We start from the raw sequence: 19552 nt of genomic DNA, 5'->3' as shown, positions 1-19552 counted from the left end.
CAATTAAATTCATTTTCAAATGTATAGCTCAAGTCAAGTTTTAAACTTCAAACCTTAAGGTCAAGCAAAATGAAAAATCATGTAAGCATGTGTCTTGACCAACATAGTAGATGAACCAAGAATATTTTCATTAAGTTCAATGAGTTCATCCTAATCAAATAAGTATGCATAATCAAGAAATCAATTTTGAAACAATCATTTGAGCACAAACGTAAATTATATTTCAAGAATTGTTCCTAGATTAGCATTTGAACATTTCAATTTTCATGAGAAGATATTTCAATATATGCACATGAAAATCCAATCGGATTAACAAATTCAAGCATTGATAAACAATTTCTCATATTTATATTTTGTCATTGTAAATACATGAGAATTTATGGAATCAATATGAGTGTCATGCTTGGGAATAGATAGATTTATGTCATCAAAAAGGATTTCCCATTTTTCAGCAAGTTTTGCAATTTCAAGAACATGTACTTGCACCAAATGATCATGAGAGTATTCATAATGCATGTTTTTAAGAGTCAAGAATCATCTTTGAAAAGGAAATTCAAAGAAGAGAATATTGTAATTGACAAGAAGTAAAGTAAAAAGATATTTTGGAACACAAAACCTGTCCATTTTTGCTTTAAAGCACTCAAGTGTCGACTACTTATCCCTTGGGTCCACTTTTTATCGTTCCAACAACATTTGCATTTTGTACTTCAATAGTCGACTAGCTATGCTAAGGAGTCAATTGTGCTAGATTCCTACACATTGAAAAGCCAAAAAAGGTACAAAACATGCAATGTTCCAAGGTATAATGATCTCAAAACATGGATTAGTATGAGAACAATTTAGAATTTCATTTCAACCATGTTAAAACATCATTTTAGACATGTATGATCAAAGATTCTTCAAGAAAGACATGTGAACTCAAATTTTGGCTTTTATTGCTCATTGTTCATGTCAGGACTCGGAACTCCCCATTGAGCCCGTGACAACCGCCGAAAGGCCTCGACAAACATTCTTCACCCCGAATGTCGATCGAAACCTCACAAGGCTCTCGTATCAGCTTTCGCACTTCCCCGATGAGCAATAGTTATCAAATATCAAAATTTGAAGGATTTTAAATCATTTCCAAATCAGAACATAACATATTATTTTCTAGCTCACAAGGGCATTTTTGTCATTTTTGTCGAAAACCTCGAAACTTGCTAAAAATGTAGTAGGTAAGCAGAAAATATATGTTTAATAATTTAAAAACAAATTAAGTATCTAAAACGTTCATTTGAAGTGAAAATTTGACCATTTGAATATAATAAAAATATTCAATAAAATAAACTATTTTTTTGAAAAATAATTTTCATAAAACTATCGGTACATAATTCTTATAGCGTAAATGTTAATTATATTCATATATACTATAAAGCAAATAACCAAAGCATAAAATTTTTTTTATAATGACACGTGGGCCTACATCTATCCAAAATGCATCGGAAGCTGAAAACCTACAGCTTTTACCGATTCGAGTCCAAATGAAGATCCTTGTCAAAGTCAGCTAACTATGGAATTCCCCGAGCCTGAAATGTGAGGAAATGAGGGTGGTGAGATTATAAAATCCCAGTGAGTAAACAGATACCATCTAAACTATCTAAAGTCGAGTAAATGGAGACAATTAAAATAAGTCATCATACTATAATTTCATTACCTTTCAACTCATTTCAACCAAATAAAATCAATCCATATAAATCGAGAAATCAACTTGGCTTATGAATTTCTTAAAACTTTGGCTCATGCCAAAACTCATACTCGGTGATACCTTGCGCAGGGCATCCAATCGAGCCCGCCAAGGCTGTTAAAATTTCGTATACACTTAAAATATATTTTTAGTTTGAGAAAATACAACTGTTCCTTGGTGTTGGCTGAGTTCCCCTTCACGTGGTGGTTTAGCGTGAAGTGAACCCTAAGCTTACCCCAGGAGATACCCTATGCGCCTCTCTGTTCGAGGTAAGAATATATTGGAGTTTACTGTGCCTCTCTAATAGGCTGGTCCACGAAAGCCCCTCTATAGTGAATAATTAATATATAATCCACCAATCAATAAAATTCATTCTAGCATAACATGACAATTTATCGCAACCTAGCCTCTCAAGGCTGAATACACAGTATAAATAATTCTAACACCAAAATTAGTTTAGCCATTCATGCTCATTTATTGTCATAAGCCATTCAATTCAAAACCATAAATTTGCAACACAAGCAGGCAGTCTCCAATTACTCTATTTCAAAACCAGTATTCAAATTTTCAGAAAATTTATAAAATCATTTTATAAAATCACAATTTCTCCTAAAATATAGCAATTTACCATTTAAACCCATTTTCCATAAAATCACACAATTGTATAAAACTACTCTAGATAATTAAGACGATAATAAGTTCACTCATTGTTCTAAGAGTCGATGTACTCCTAATCCCAGTCTCCAAGCACAATCTTTGTACTTTTACCAGTGTACTTTGCTCACCACCTATCCACAATGTACAGTACATAATTCATCACATCAATGTTTGACCATTATAAAAATCAATTCAGGCTCGGTATAGATGCATGATAGGGTATACAACTTATCCGACTACTGCTTAAATGCGGTGCTGACCTAATTCGGCCTATTATCTCAAATTTAACTCCAAATCAATTCTTCTCACTTTCTACACTCCAATTATACTTAAATTACCTTAGTGACTGTGAATGAGATTCAATTTATCAGTCCCGGTAGCAAATTATGAAAATACCCTTAGTGGGTAAAAATTCGTATTTTTACTCCGAAAATTCTCATTATTTTTCTAGGCTCATAATTCATCATTTCTTAACCAATTCTCCTAGAATGAAAATCAAATTCATCCTCACTCAACACATGGTAAATTCGGCCATTAAGGGTTGTGGGAGAAAATAAATTCTTTTCTTGTTGTTTTGTTTCTAAATATGCTAAACTAACTTAAAACACTAACATAACTTAAAATCAAATTAATCTAACAATTTTCTCTCTCCTAACCCATTTTTCAGAATTGAATTCATCATAATAACTCAATATTCAACCATGGAAATCAAGAACAAAAGCATGGGTAAGCTAGGTATCAAGGAGAACTAAAGAAATTCTAACTTACCTAGCTTGTTTCCTTTATTTCTTCACTTTTTCTTTGAATTTTCACCTAGGTTTTCTTGTTTTTCCCTTTGTTCTTCCTCTCTTTCTCTCTCTTCCTTGCTTGGCCTGCCATATGAAGAAAATGAGCTGATTTTATGCCTTTTTATAAAGAAACAATAAAATAATAAAGGTATGACACATGGCATTTTCTTATTGGTCTATTTTTAAAATTTTAAAATTTTAATCCTTTTTATCTCCACCACACAATTAGTCAATGGTCAAAATGAGGATAAAGAAAGACCATGTGCTGGAAAAATGTCCTGGTGCTGGAAAATTACAATTTTGCCCATGGGGTTGCAAAATTACCATTTTACCCTTTTACTCCAAATTATACCGAAATTAAAATTTTTCACTTCTAAACCTCAAATCTTACTCCAATAAGTCAAATTATACTCCAATAAGTCAAATAGGGCAAAAAAAAATCTTTTTTAAAATTTCCATTTTGTCCCCAGATGGCAAATGACCATTTTACCCCTAGATAGCGAAAATTTTGGTTTGATTCCAAATTAATCCTCAAACTCCGAATCACCGTATTAAACCATTCTAGGATTTTAAAATTCTTAATTTCATTGTGAATTCTCTATTTGATCTAGTTCGAGGCTTAAATCAACTTTGTTGTACGTCTAGGTACAATACTGACTTTTGTAAATTTTTCAAGACTCTCTTAGCATGCAAACTGGCTATCCATCACATGAATGTCATGACAAATATTTTATAGAGTCGGGCTTGTCATCTTCTCCCCCACTTGGATCAACCATATGATCCTTCTTCATGACTGATTTTGACATCAAGCTAAATATTAATATTTTAATATTATTTTATTAATAAAATATTATTTTATTCTAAAAATTTATCTTGTCTCCTTGGTACCCAAAATACCTTATTATGCCTCACTTGACTTTCAAATCACCTTTTATCTCACAAATTCTCCTTCGATAAAATTATTATTATTTTATTATTATTTTCTCACTTGCGAAATATTTTATCCTAAACTACTCCTTTCGTCTTTTATCACTTCTAAACATTTTAATTGACCTCAATTTGCATTCGATCAACTTTGTTTATCACCATATCAAAGTATGGGGTATTTCAATCTCCCCCACATCGACGGGAATTCGTCCTCGAATTCCCGTCGATGTTGTGTTATCAATCTCCTTCTATGATCCTACTCCTTGTTCCTTCTATGGGGACATTCAATTTATTTGCCTTGTTCACCTTCAGTTCAATTAAATACTTTATTTATGGCAATTATCATCCTTTGGAACCGGATCAGTAATACTTTTCACAACCATGATCTCTTATATCGAGACACTAAGCATGCCTTTATCACCATTATTAAATTTGAACCATAACTTCATCTTAATTATACCGATTTCGATCACATATCATACTTACTTATGTATATCATTTTATTAATTTGCTCCATACCAAATTTCTCAACCTTGATTCATCCATCTTATACTGGTCCTTACCCTTCCTCTAGTAGAGTTCCATTAAGAACTTAAATAATTCAAGGTTTACTTTCAAAGTCATTCATAACTTTAATCGTTCATTACATGTCCGTTAACACTTTAGCTCACTAACCTCTCTGGACACTATTTCAAAATCTCCCAATTACCAAGAACCATTCTTCACTTTAGTTAGTAAAATTATCAATTTCATATATACATATATACATGCATTTTCAAATGTCAACATCTCTCTTTATATATAGGAATCCATGTGTTCACATGCCTTGGACTACATTCCCCCTTTATTCATCCGTATCCCAATCCTAGTTTCAATATAATAATTCTTATAGTGCATGTCAACCTTCTTATTATACTTGTGTATAACTTCATATCATTCATATCATTTCCAACCATATGTTTGGGTTTCCTTATACTATATATCATTCATCACAATGTCATCTCCATTGAATTATAATCTATTATGCATGTATGCTTTATAATCCTTGATAATTCTATTTTATAAAATTATTTTACTCTAATTTTGTTATTAAATATTAGCTAAGTCCTCAATTTTCAATTATAATTTACTTATTTTTAGTTGTTTTTATAATTAGGTTACTTTTAAGTTAATTATTTTAATTTTATGTTATTTCTTTTAATTTATTTATTATTGATTAGTTTTTATATTTTTTGTAGGATTAAAGGTGATTTGGGCTTAATTTTGGAAAGTAAGATGTTGAAAGACCTAGAATCTGCTTGCATATATTTCAGTATTTTGGCCATATCTCGAGCTACAGAACTTCAAATTATGCGATTCTTCACCCAGTAGAAATCTAAGAGACAGAGCTACAACTTTTGTGAAGATCACTTTGCCCAGTTCTGCCTCAAAGATAGAGAAAATTGTGTCAGAAAATAGTAGACGTACTATACCGGGAATGAAAATTTGTAAAGATTGACAATTTGAATTTTGGGCCTCTTATTATACTTTTAAGCCCAATTAAACCCTAAGTCAGCTTAAGGAACTTTAGGTTTAGTCTATTAGTATAAATAGGATATGTTTGACAACATTAAAAAAGAGAGGAAGACAACCTTTGGGAGATTCAAGAAACCAGAAGTTGAGGCTGAAACTTGAAGATCAAGGCGGAGAATATTGTTTTGTTTTCTTCCTTAGCTTTTATCTTGATACTTTTAATGGTTGAATTTTATACAATGTTATTTTGTTTTACAATTATGAGTAGCTAAACTTCTTTCTCTAGGATTGCAATTGAACTCACATGTAGTTTAAGTTTTTAATCTCTTTCTTACTTATTTTAATGGAATTTGAATTGTTTATTTCAATTTGTTCTTAATGCTTTTAATTGCCTGATCACCAATTAAATTGACCTAGGAACCTAAACAAACTTGGGAAAGGGAGTTTAGAGTAAACTAAAATTGGGATAGCATATGATCAAATTAATTGATTTGCGTATAGGATAGGGATATACCTATAGGCCATATGTAGCCAGATTAGAGCCTGAACTTAATGAATCTGTTTTAATTTCAATTCACATAGGGATATAGTGTTTTGATTAAAATAGATATTTTTATAGGACGAGTCGGGAGACCCTTATAAATAATTTAGGACTCTAGGTCAGCAATTCAACCCATTGAAATAAGTTAAGGAAGAGAGGTAAGATTTAGATGAAGTGTGAGGGATATTATAATCCTAGGTTTGTTTAATTTGATATTTTCTCAAGATTATTATTATTTTGATTTTTCTTATTAGTTTTAATTTCAGTTAATCAGTTTTAGTTAATTACTTAATTTTGATTGTTTGGATAAGATTGAATTGTTTTAATTTTAGTACTTAGTAAAGTTTTAGATCAATTCCCTGTGGGATCGATACTCTGCTTGCTAATATACTATCTATTCGATACGTATACTTACATAGTAAGATTTTAACTGGCAAGTTTTTGGCGCCGTTGCCAGGGAATTTTTTCTAGATTTATTACTAATACTAATACCAAGCAATTTAGTCTTCCTTCAAATTTTATTTTTCTTGTTTTAATTTTATATTTTGTTTTCTTGTAGATATCTTTGGTTATTGTATGCAAAGAAGAAACAATTTGAATCTTGTTCCCTTTGATCCTAAGATAGAAAGAACTTTTAGAAGACGTCGAAGGGAGCATTTACAAGTTACAGCTTCAAATCAGACAATGGCTGAAGATAACATTAATAATGGTAATAATGCCGTTAATGTGGTTCCTGAAGCAAATAGAGCATTGCGAGATTATGTGGTTCCTCTATTGCAAGGTTTGCACCAAAGCATTAGGAGACCTTCCATCAATGCGAATAATTTTGAAATCAAACCAGCCTATATTCAGATGATTCAGTCTTCAGTTCAGTTTGGTGGGTTACCCAGTGATGATCTTAATGCTTATTTAGTAAATTTCCTGGAGATTTGAGATACTTTTAAATACAATGGAGTAACTAATGATGCTATTAGATTGAGACTGTTTCCATTCTCTCTGAGGGACAAAGCAAAAAGTTGGCTTAATTCACTGCCTAATGGGTCTATCACTACATGGGAGGAGTTGGCTCAAAAGTTTCTCGCAAAATTCTTTCTGCCTGCAAAGACTGCAAAGTTGAGGAACGATATCACCTCATTCACACAATTTGATGGTGAGTCCTTGTATGAAGCTTGGGAGAGGTTTAAAGAACTACTGTGAAGATGCCCACATCACGGGCTTCCTGATTGGTTGCAAGTTCAAACATTCTACAATGGGCTGATTGGGTCAATTAAAACCACAATTGATGCTGTTGCTGATGGGGCATTGATGAGTAAGAATGCTGCAGATGCATATAATTTATTAGAAGAGATGACTTCAAATAATTATGAATGGCCTTCAGAAAGGTCGGGTTCGAGAAAAGCTGTTGGAGCCTATGAAATTGATGCAATGAGCAACTTAGCTGCGCAAGTGGCTGCACTGTCTAAAAAGATCGACATAATGGGAGTTCATGCAGTTCAAAATTCAATTTGTGAGATGTGTGGGGATGGCCATTCAAATGATCAATGTCCATACAATTCTGAATCAGTTCAGTTTGTGGGGAACTTTAACGGACAGCAGAACAACCAATATTCTAATACTTATAATCCTGGTTGGAGAAACAATCCAAATTTTTCATGGAATAACAATGCAGGGCCTTCTAATCCAAAACCCAACATGCCTTCGGGATTTCAATAGCAAGTTAGACCACCACTTCCTGAAAAGAAGCCCCAAGTGGAAGAACTACTTTTGCAGTATATATCCAAGAATGATGCGATAATTCAAAGCTTTGGAGCATCCTTGAGAAATCTTGAAACTCAAGTGGGACAACTTGCAAATTTCGTTAATAGTAGACCTCAAGGTTCCTTACCTAGTGACACACAAATCAATCCTGAAGGTAAGGAACAATGCCAAGGAATCACCTTAAGGAATGGAACAGAGATTGAAGGGGTGAATGAAAAAGTAGTTGAACCTGAGAATGAACATGTTGATAATGAAAGAATTTGTGAGAAAGAAAGTGAAGTCGAACAGAAAGAGAAGGTCAAGGCTGAAAATCAAGGAGTTTCTCAAGTCATCCATTCTCCACAACCTTTTCCCCAAAGGCTCCAAAAGCAAAAGCTTGAGAAGCAATTTTAGAAGTTCATTGATGTCTTCAAGAAATTACACATAAATATTCCTTTTGCTGAAGCTTTAGAACAAATGCCTAGTTATGTCAAGTTCTTGAAGGACATCCTCTCCAAAAAGAGAAAGTTAGGTGAGTTTGAAACTGTCTCCCTTACAGAAAAGTGTAGTGCAATTCTCCAAAACAAGCTACCACCAAAACTCAAAGATCCAGGTAGTTTCACAATCCCTTGCACTATTGGTAATTTATTTTTTACAAAAGCTTTGAGTGATTTAGGTGCAAGTATCAATTTAATGCCTTGGTCAATTTATGAGAAACTGGGTTTAGGGGAATGCAAACCCACTTCTGTAACTTTGCAATTGGCTGATCGTTCTTATGTGTACCAAGGGGAATTATTGAAGATGTTCTTGTCAAGGTAGATAAATTTATTTTTCCAGTTGATTTTATAATTCTTGACATGGAAGAAGATAGGCAAATTCCAATCATTCTTGGGAGGCCATTCTTAGCAACTGCTAGAGCTTTAATTGATGTTGAAAAAGGTGAGCTTACTTTGAGAGTTCAAGACCAATAGGTAACATTTAATATTTTCAAAGCTTTAAAATTGCCTGTGACATCTGAAGACTGTTTTTTTGTGAGTGTAGTGAACAATTTGACACATGATGTTTTCTTAGAAAAAAATCCCAATGATCCTCTTGAAGCATGTTTAATCGCTAACTCTGATAGGAATGATGATGAGTTTATTGAATATTCAAATTTGTTGAATGCTCACTTCAGATTTAGAACTAATCATCAATTTGAGTCTTTAGATATTTCAGCTTCTTTGGTGCCAACTTCTAAGCCTTCCGTTGAGGAGCCACCTACTTTGGAACTCAAACCTCTACCAGTACACTTGAGGTATGCTTTTCTTGGAAAATCTTCCACTCTTCCGATTATTATTTCTGATGCTCTTACGAGCTTGCAAGAGGAGAAGTTATTGCGAACACTTAGAGAATTCAAGAAAGCAATAGGGTGGACCATAGCTGATATTAAGAGAATTAACCCTTCTATTTGCATGCACAAAATTCTTCTTGAGGAAGATCACAAAGCCACAATTGAACAACAAAGAAGATTGAATCCCATCATGAAGGAAGTGGTCAAGAAGGAAATCATCAAGTGGTTAGATGCCGGAATAATCTACCCTATCTTTGATAGCTCATGGGTAAGTCCAGTTTAATGTGTTCCTAAGAAAGAAGGAATGACTGTGGTGGCCAATGACAATAGTGAGCTCATTCCAACAAGAACGGTGACTGGATGGAGAGTGTGCATGGACTACCGCAAACTCAACAAAGCTATAAGGAAAGATCACTTCTCTCTTCCATTCATTGATCAAATGTTAGATCGCTTGGCTGGTAAGGAATATTATTGTTTTCTAAATGGTTATTGTGGCTATAACCAAATTGCTATTGCTCCTGAAGATCAGGAAAATACTACATTTACATGTCCTTATGGCACCTTTGCTTTTAGAAGAATGCCATTTGGATTATGTAATGCACCTGCCACCTTTCAACGATGCATGATGGCCATATTCACAGACATGGTGGAAAAATGCCTGAAGGTATTTATGGATGATTTCTCAATCTTTGGAAATAATTTTGATGATTATCTTTTAGATCTTGCTAAGGTACTCAAGAGGTGCGAAGAGACAAATTTGGTGCTTAATTGAGAGAAATGTCACTTCATGGTGCGAGAAGGTATTGTTCTTGGGCACAAGATCTCTAGTAATGGCATTGAGGTAGATAAAGCAAAAATTGAAGCAATTGAGAAATTACCACCTCCAATAAATGTCAAAGGTATTAGAAGTTTTCTTGGTCATGCTGATTTTTATAGAAGATTTATTAAGGACTTTTCAAAAATTTCTAAACCACTTTGCAATTTATTGGAGAAAGATGTGCCATTTAAGTTTGATAATGAATGTCTTGTTGCTTTTGATGAATTGAAGAAAAGATTAATATTTGCACCTATCAAATTAGTCCCGATTGGACTCTTCCTTTTGAGCTAATGTGTGATGCGAGTGATTATGCGATGGGAGCTGTTTTGGGACAAAAAAAGGATAAAATCTTCCATTCCATTTATTATGCTAGCAAGACTTTGAACGAGACTCAGAAAAATTATACCACGACAGAAAAGGAGCTCTTAGTTGTGGTTTTTGCTTTTGACAAATTTCGCTCCTATCTCGTGGGGACAAAGGTGATAGTGTACACTGATCACTCAGCTATCAAGTATTTGATTGCCAAGAAAGATGCTAAGCCAAGATTGATAAGATGGATCCTCTTACTTCAAGAATTTTATCTTGAGATTCGTGATAGAAAAGGAACAGAAAATCAAGTTGCAGACCACCTCTCAAGATTAAAAATTGAAGCTCAATGTAAGGATTCGACCATAATCAAAGAGACGTTTCCTGATGAACAAATCCTTCAAGTTGGTAAAAAATCACTTCCTTGGTATGCTGATTTTGTAAACTATTTGGTGAGTAATATTATTCCCCCTGATTTAAATTTTCATCAGAAAAAGAAATTTTTGCATGATGTTAAATTTTATTTTTGGGATGAGCCTTACTTGTTCAAACAGTGTAAAGACCAGATGTTCAGAAAATGCATCCCGAAGGAAGAGATTCAAAGTGTGCTTCACCATTGCCATTTTTTAGATTATGGAGGACATTTTGGAGGAACAAGGACTGCTGTTAAAGTCCTCCAATCAGGTGTGTATTGACCTACATTATTTAAGGATGCTCATAATTTTGTATTGCATTGTGATAGGTGCCAAAGGGTGGGAAATATCTCAAGGCGACATGAGATGCCTTTCAACAACATCATGGAGATGGAAATTTTTGATGTATGGGGTATTGACATCATGGGTCCGTTCATATCCTCATATAACAAAAAATACATTTTGCTAGCTGTGGATTATGTCTCCAAGTGGGTTGAAGCAGCAGCCTTTCCTCATAATGATTCGAAAGCGGTCATGAATTTCATCAAGAAAAATATTTTCACTCGATTCGGCACTCCAAGGGCAATCATTAGTGATGAGGGAAGTCACTTTTGCAACAAATATTTTGATGCCCTTTTGGCAAAATATGGAGTTAAACATAAGGTTGCCACTGCGTACCATCCTCAGACTAATGGCCAAGCAAAAGTATCGAATCGCGAAATCAAGAGGATTTTGGAGAAAATCGTGTGTCCCACAAGAAAAGATTGGTCCAAGAGATTGGATGATGCACTGTGGGCATATAGGACTGCTTACAAGACCCCAATTGGTATGTCTCCATATAAGTTGGTCTTCGGCAAGCTTGTCACTTACCGGTGGAACTTGAACACAATGCTTATTGGGCTGTCAAGAAGTTAAATTTTGATCTACAAGCAGCAGGTAAGCAAAGGTTGTTGCAGTTAAATGAGCTTGATGAATTTCGCCTTCAAGCTTATAAGAATGCCAAACTCTACAAAGAGAAAACGAAGCAATGGCATGATAAGAAGATATTGGCAAGAAGCTTTGAGCCAGGACAAGCAGTGTTGCTTTATAATTCTCGCTTAAAATTATTTTCGAGAAAGCTCAAATCAAGGTGGCCTGGTCCTTTTATTATCAATGAGGTATTCCCACATGGAGCGATCGAAGTTAGAGGGATAGATGGTCGAAAATTTAAAGTCAATGGACAAAGATTAAAGCATTATTGGGGAGGCGAAATTAATCGTCAACAGTCCTCAATTCACTTGCTTGATACGGCCTAGAGTCCAAGACAGTCCAGTCGAAGACTATAAATGAATCGCTTCTTGGGAGGCAACCCAAGCTTCTTAACCTTACTCAGTTTTGGTTTATTTTATTTTATTTCATTTTATTTTATTTTTATTTTTATTTTATTTTATTATTATTATTATTTTACTTTATTATTATTATTATTATTATTATTATTATTATTTTCCCTTTTTGCAAGTTAAAAAAATCGATTCGGAGTGAGGGGAGTATTCTTGTCCCTTGTCTTTTATTTTCTTTTATCACATTGAGGACAATGTTCATTCTAAGTTTGGGGGAGTAGTTTAGAATTTTGTTAGTTTATTTACATGTTTTATTTGTGATTTGCATGTTTTGTTGTGTTAAAAAAAAAATTGAGATAGTTATATCTTATTCTTGATTGTCCCAATCCTAGGATGATATTTTAATTATCTTTTGATTCTTAGCTTTTGGGAAGCATATAGTTATGATTTAATTTTATGTGATATTCTTGTGGTAGCTTTATTTTAGAATTTGACTTCCAATAATTTGAAGCACTATACTCTTTTACTTAGAATTTATGTGTGATTTAGAGAAATTTTATATTGAAGAAAAAGTATAGTGGAGTCAAAAATTCTAGAATTTGTTTGATTCTCTCTCGAGGCGAAATCTTAGATAACATTTAGGATAGGAAGTGATTTAGGCCATCTTTGGATCGTTTGAGCCTTTTTGAGCTTACCTTGTTATATTTATCCTTAGTCACCCTTTTTGAGCCTAATTTACCTTTTCTTTGTAATCGCACAGTTATATTAGCCTTGGCTTGTTTATTTAATTCCAGCAATTTGAACCTCTCACCCCTTAAGTATGTTAATCATTCTAAAGAGTGATTTGAGCTTAAAGATAAATTGAGGGAGAAAGGTGTGAAAAAAAAAAAACACAAAAAGTGAAGGTTGTTAGTAAAATTACCCCTAGTCTATAATGGTCAAAAATAAGTTTGGGGGTTGAAAAAAAAAAGGGAAAAGAAAAGAAATAAAGTGTGTTGTACAAAGGAAAGTTTACTTCAAGTTTGGGGGTGCTATACAAAAAAAAAAAAAACTTGAGCTCTTTATATGATCTAGATTGATTAAGTGCTTAGGGTGAATTTGAGCCTAAATATATCCTTTATCATACCTTTGACCCTAGCCTTACATTACAAGCTTGATAAAGACCTATTGATCCTTGAATAAGTGTTAATCTACATTAGTGGAGAGAGAGATGAAAAGCAAACCTATGGGATCCTAGTACTAATCTATGCTTAGAGTTGACATAAAACTAATCCGAATTGCATGATATTCTTTGTAAGAGAGCATTCACACACACAGAGGAAGTCCATTCGAAAAATAAGTTTTCACTTGAATTGATGCATGAATTTAAGAATTAGCTGTATGTTACCTTAAGTTGGAATTTGAGTTAATTTCTGAGAAAAAATTGGGAAATCATGATTTGGTATTTCTATCTCTCATTTAAGGATTTTTTTTTTATGTTTTAGTTTTCTTTTTATAATTTTCTTTTGCTCGAGGACTAGGAAAATTTTAAGTTTGGGGGTGTGATAATTCTATTTTATAAAATTATTTTACTCTAATTTTGTTATTAAATATTAGCTAAGTCCTCAATTTTCAATTATAATTTACTTATTTTTAGTTGTTTTTATAATTAGGTTACTTTTAAGTTAGTTATTTTAATTTTATGTTATTTCTTTTAATTTATTTATTATTGATTAGTTTTTATATTTTTTGTAGGATTAAAGGTAATTTGGGCTTAATTTTAGAAAGTAAGATGTTGAAAGACCCAGAATCTGCTTGCATATATTTCAGTATTTTAGCCATATCTCGAGCTACAGAACTCCAAATGATGCGATTCTTGACCAGTAGAAAGCTAAGAGACAGAGCTACAACTTTTGTGAAGATTACTTTGCCCAGTTCTGCCTCAAAGATAGAGAAAATCACGTCGGAAAATAGTAGACGTACTGTGCCGGGAATAAAAATTTGTAAAGATTGACAATTTGAATTTTGGGCCTCTTATTATACTTTTAAGCCCAATTAAACCCTAAGTCAGCTTGAGGAACTTTAGGTTTAGTCTATTAGTATAAATAGGATATGTTTGACGACATTAAAAAAGAGAGGAAGACAACCTTTGGGAGATTCAAGAAACTAGAAGTTGAGGTTGAAACTTGAAGATCAAGGCGAAGAATATTGTTTTGTTTTCTTCCTTAGCTTTTATCTTGATACTTTTAATGGTTGAATTTTATACAATGTTATTTTATTTTGCAATTATGAGTAGCTAAACTTCTTTCTCTAGGATTGCAATTGAACTCACATGTAGTTTAAGTTTTTAATCTCTTTCTTACTTATTTTAATGGAATTTGAATTGTTTATTTCAATTTGTTCTTAATGCTTTTAATTGCCTGATCATCAATTAAATTGATCTAGGAACCTAAACAAACTTGGGAAAAGGAGTTTAGAGTAAACTAAAATTAGGATAGCATATGATCAAATTAATTGATTTGCGTATAGGATAGAGATATACCTATAGGTCATATGTAGCCAGATTAGAGCCTGAACTTAATGAGTCTGTTTTAATTTCAATTCACATAGGGATATAGTGTTTTGATTAAAATAGATATTTTTATAGGACGAGTCGAGAGACCCTTATAAATAATTTAGGACTCTAGGTTAGCAATTCAACCCATTGAAATAAGTTAAGGAAGAGACGTAAGATTTAGATGAAGTGTGAAGGATAATGTAATCCTAGGTTTGTTTAATTTGATATTTTCTCAAGATTATTATTATTTTGATTTTTCTTATTAGTTTTAATTTCAGTTAATCAGTTTTAGTTAATTACTTAATTTTGATTGTTTGGATAAGATTGAATTGTTTTAATTTTAGTACTTACTAAAGTTTTAGATCAATTCCCTGTGGGATCGATACTCTACTTGCTAATATATTATCTATTCGATACGTATACTTCCGTAGTAGGATTTTAACTGACAATCCTATTGATGCCTCAAAGATTTATCTCAACTTGATCATTGCATCTCATGCAATACCACAATTCCTAAGAGTCATCCTTTTGTCCTTAATCATCTTTCATGCCTCTATATTACCTTGTATCTTTCTTGCATCACGATATTGATTTGTCACTTAAGACTCGAACCCATTTGAATCATGTATGCCTTAAGCATTTTCGAATTCCAATTTCCATAATATATTAGGAAAGTTTCATTATCTGACTTCATTTTCAAGGTCAACTTCTATCATCCTTTGTTCCACTCCTTCATATGAACATAACATCATTCTTCCTTAACCAATTTATAAATTGTACTTGAAATTGTAAAACTTAAAACTAGATTCTCCTTAAGTATTTTTCAATATTAATACTAATATCACTCTCAGCTTACAGCTTCCTTTTTATAATCACATAACTTAGTGCTTGCTTTAACGAGATCCAGAGTAAAACTTATCTTGAGTATTTCCTTGGGAATATCTATCTTAAACTTATGTCTCACAGCATGTGATCCCTTAACTTGTGATTTAGCCGTTAGGCTTCTCAGCAAGTTTTAAAAATTTTACGTTTCATACTTGCTGTGTATGATTAGAATCTCTTCTCAAAGATGTTTATGTATTCCTAAAACACTTAATCTTAAAGGTATATAAATACGTACTCATCCATTCAATCCCTAACTCATCTTCATAGGTTTCTAGGGTGTCACACAATTAGCCTCATGTTGTTCCTAACTCTTGTCATTTTACTGAATCAAAACAGATATTACAAATTCTCGTAATGATATTCTATATAAACTGATTTTCTATACCAGTCTCGTAATTCTTCCTTCACACTTTCATTACTTGGTATCACATCTCAATATAGTTATCTCAAGAATCTTTCAATTTTTCTTTTATTTATATGCCCATATACACGGCAATAAAGAGGTTTTTTAATTCATTTGGGTAAACATTCTCCAGAATATTTAAGACTCCCAGATAACAAAACACAATGACCAATAACCAAAATTCAATTTGTAAGCTCATTATCGTGTCACTCCCATCTTACTCATGTATCATAGGCGCGAGGTATTTGGAGCAGTATAACGTTGAACAGTCAATGCTGAAGTACTGTAGCTATTAGAAATTTTCTCATCAAAGCTATTTGTCTGCATTCAAAGTCACCATATCAATCATTCTCAACCAATGGTTTCCCTTTTAGATATATATCATGAGTTCCATAAGTATAGGTACTTTCTATTTTCTTGTCCTACACACTAAGCCAGATTAATACTTTCCATCTCATGTCATCTTTTGACTTTTATCAACATTCATAAAATTCCACCTCAAAACATCCTTTTCATACAGTGTAATAAATTCATGATACATATACCACTCCACACATAAGTTGCTTACTATCTATAACTTTTCTCAAATTTATTGTCATATCTATCTAATTATCCTCTTTGTCTTGTACTCCATTAATTTATTGACTTTCGGTATAATTAACTACGAAAACAGCTCAGCTTTCTCTTCACCTTATTCTCGCAATCCTTACTAAATCAAAATTTTATATTCCCCATATTCCATAATTTAACTTCATTGGTTTATATTTGTGCCCAACTATTACCTCATAGTGTCATAACATCACTGAATAATCCCCTTCATGCTTAAATTACAATCATTAACGTAATCACATTATCCATTCCGAATGTCATTTATAACCTTATTGCTTCCTTCTATAACCTTCCTCAACAATTATATTACCAATTTATCCCTATCATACTAAAGATTCCCATATACCTTCAGTTACTTAAACAACCATTTTATAATACATTCTAGTCATATACTTTTAAAAGCCAAACTATTTTTACTTCTTTGTACAGATCATTATTATCTCTTTTACACAACATCTACTTAGAGTTAAGGTATTGTAAAATCCTACGAAAATATTACATGTCCTTGGGATCATCATCTTAATTTGATCTTATCAGAAGATTATACTCCGAGTCCTCCTGAAGATCCTTTTCTAGGTTTTCCTCATCTTGAGATTTTTTTCTTTGCTTTTCAATCCAAGCTTGTTGTCTTCTCCTAATTTCCTCGGCACTCACCGGTGCAGCATTTCTTCCACATCCAGGAGGAAATTGGCGTACAACGTTCACCCCCTTCCTAAGACGAATATCTCCCCTTGAAATTGCCTTCCTCGTATGTTCTCTATGGTACTCTTCGGATTGTTTCAAAAGGAAATCTATTTCAGTTTTCAGAATATTAGAGTTACTCTCACTTTCAAAATTCTGGCTACTCTCAAAGCTTTCCTTATTATGAACCCATTCTGCTAAGTTCAGAGGAATTCTATTATTAGGAATTCAGGATGGACCACCTTTCGAATCACCTGTATTAGGGTGTCATTTGCTTCTAGCCTTAGAATCTAGAGATCCCTCGCTATCACTATGAGAGCTATCAAGACTACCACCTCTTCTAGACCTGGTGTGTATGTCACCAGTGCACCTCAAAACCTATATGCAATCAAATAGTAATTGTTTAATTATTTATGCATCTCAAAAGTAGGTAGATTTCTATATGTAGATGTATACATTCTATTCAATCTAACCTAACTTAACTTAACTTAACTTATCATAACTTAACTGGACTTGGGGCCACGCAGTGTTAGTGTAGATTCCTTAAAACAACTTTAAAACCAAAGACTTTAAAATCCAATGCTTTAAAATCAAAATATCTGATCTTTAAACCATACTCTGATACCAATCTAAATTGTCACAACCCGGAACTCCCCATCGAGCCCGTGACAACCGTCGAGAGGCCTCGACAAACATTCTTCACCCCGAATGTCGATCGAAACCTCGCAAGGCTCTCGTATCAACTTTCGCACTTCCCCGGTGAGCAATAGTTATCAAATATCAAAATTCGAAGGATTTCAAATCATTTCCAAATCAGAACATAACATATTGTTTTCTGGCTCACAGGGGCATTTTTGTCATTTTTGTCGAAAACCTCGAAACTTGCTAAAAATGTAGTAGGCAAGCAGAAAATATATATTTAATAATTTAAAAACAAATTAAGTATCTAAAACGTTCATTTGAAGTGAAAATTTGACCATTTGAATATAATAAAAATATTCAATAAAAAAAACTATTTTCTTGTAAAATAATTTTCATAAAACTATCGGTACATAATTCTTATAGTGTAAATGTTAATTATATTCATATATACTATAAAGCAAATAACCAAAGCATAAAATTTCTTTTACAATGACACGTGGGCCCACATCTATCCAAAATGCATCGGAAGCTGGAAGCCTACAGCTTTTACCGATTCGAGTCCAAATGAAGATCCTTGTCAAAGTCAGCTAACTATGGAATTCCCTGAGCTTGAAATGTGAGGAAATGAGGGTGGTGAGATTATAAAATCCTAGTGAGTAAACAACTACCATCTAAATTATCTAAAGTCGAGTAAATGGAGACAATTAAAATAAGTCATCATACTGTAATTTCATTACCTTTCAACTCATTTCAACCAAATAAAATCAATCCATATAAATCGAGAAATCAACTTGGCTTATGAATTTCTTAAAACTTTGGCTCGTGCCAAAACTCATACTCGGTGATACCTTGCGTATGGCATCCAACCGAGCCGACCAAGGCTGTTAAAATTTCGTATACACTTAAAATATTTTTTTAGTTTGAGAAAATACAGCTGTTCCTTGACGTTGGCTGAGTTCCCCTTCACGTGGTGGTTTAGCGTGAAGTGAACCCTAAGTTTTACCCCAGGAGATACCCTACGCGCCTCTCCGTTCGGGGTAAGAATATACTTGAGTTTACCGTGCCTTTCTAATAGGCTGGTCCACAGAACCCCTTCTGCAGTGAATAATTAATATATAATCCATCAATCAATAAAATTCATTCTAGCATGACATGGCAATTTATTGCAACCTAGCCTCTCAAGGCTGAATACACAGTATAAATAATTCTAACACCAAAATTAGTTTAGCCATTCATGCTCATTTATTGTCATAACCCATTCAATTCAAAACCATAAATTTGCAACACAAGTAGGCAGTCTCCAATTACTCTATTTCAAAACCAGTATTCAATTTTTCAGAAAATTTATAAAATCATTTTATAAAATCACAATTTCTCCTAAAACATAGCAATTTACCATTTAAACCTATTTTTCATAAAATCACACAATTGTATAACACTTCTAGATAATTAAGACGATAATAAGTTCAGTCACTGTTCTAGGAGTCGATGTACTCCTAATCCCAGTCTCCAAGCACAATCTTTGTACTTTTACTAGTGTACTTTGCTCACCACCTATCCACAATGTACAGTACATAATTCATCACATCAATGCTTGACCATTATAAAAATCAATTCAGGCTTGGTATAGATGCATGATATGATATACAACTTATCCGACTACCGCTTAAATGCGGTGCTGACCTAATTCGGCCTATTATCTCCAATTTAACTCCAAATCAATTCT

The 19552-nt window shown here is 33.1% G+C and overlaps 1 non-coding gene and 1 pseudogene across 1 annotated transcript; one reads left to right on the top strand and one right to left on the bottom strand.

Annotated features, from left to right (window-relative positions):
• The first annotated feature begins 6832 nt into the window (after positions 1-6832).
• Positions 6833-12046, top strand: LOC108660682 (uncharacterized; annotated as a pseudogene).
• On the bottom strand, positions 7259-7365 carry LOC148764183 (small nucleolar RNA R71). The gene has a single exon (XR_016025009.1). It is a non-coding gene; the product is annotated as a small nucleolar RNA R71 (small nucleolar RNA).
• Positions 12047-19552: the final 7506 nt, after the last annotated feature.

Source organism: Theobroma cacao, chromosome 2 (genome assembly GCF_053813885.1).
Source record: "Theobroma cacao isolate CCN51 chromosome 2, ASM5381388v1, whole genome shotgun sequence".
In the NCBI taxonomy this organism is placed as follows: Eukaryota; Viridiplantae; Streptophyta; class Magnoliopsida; order Malvales; family Malvaceae; genus Theobroma; species Theobroma cacao.
This window is presented reverse-complemented; position numbering and strand designations above follow the sequence as displayed.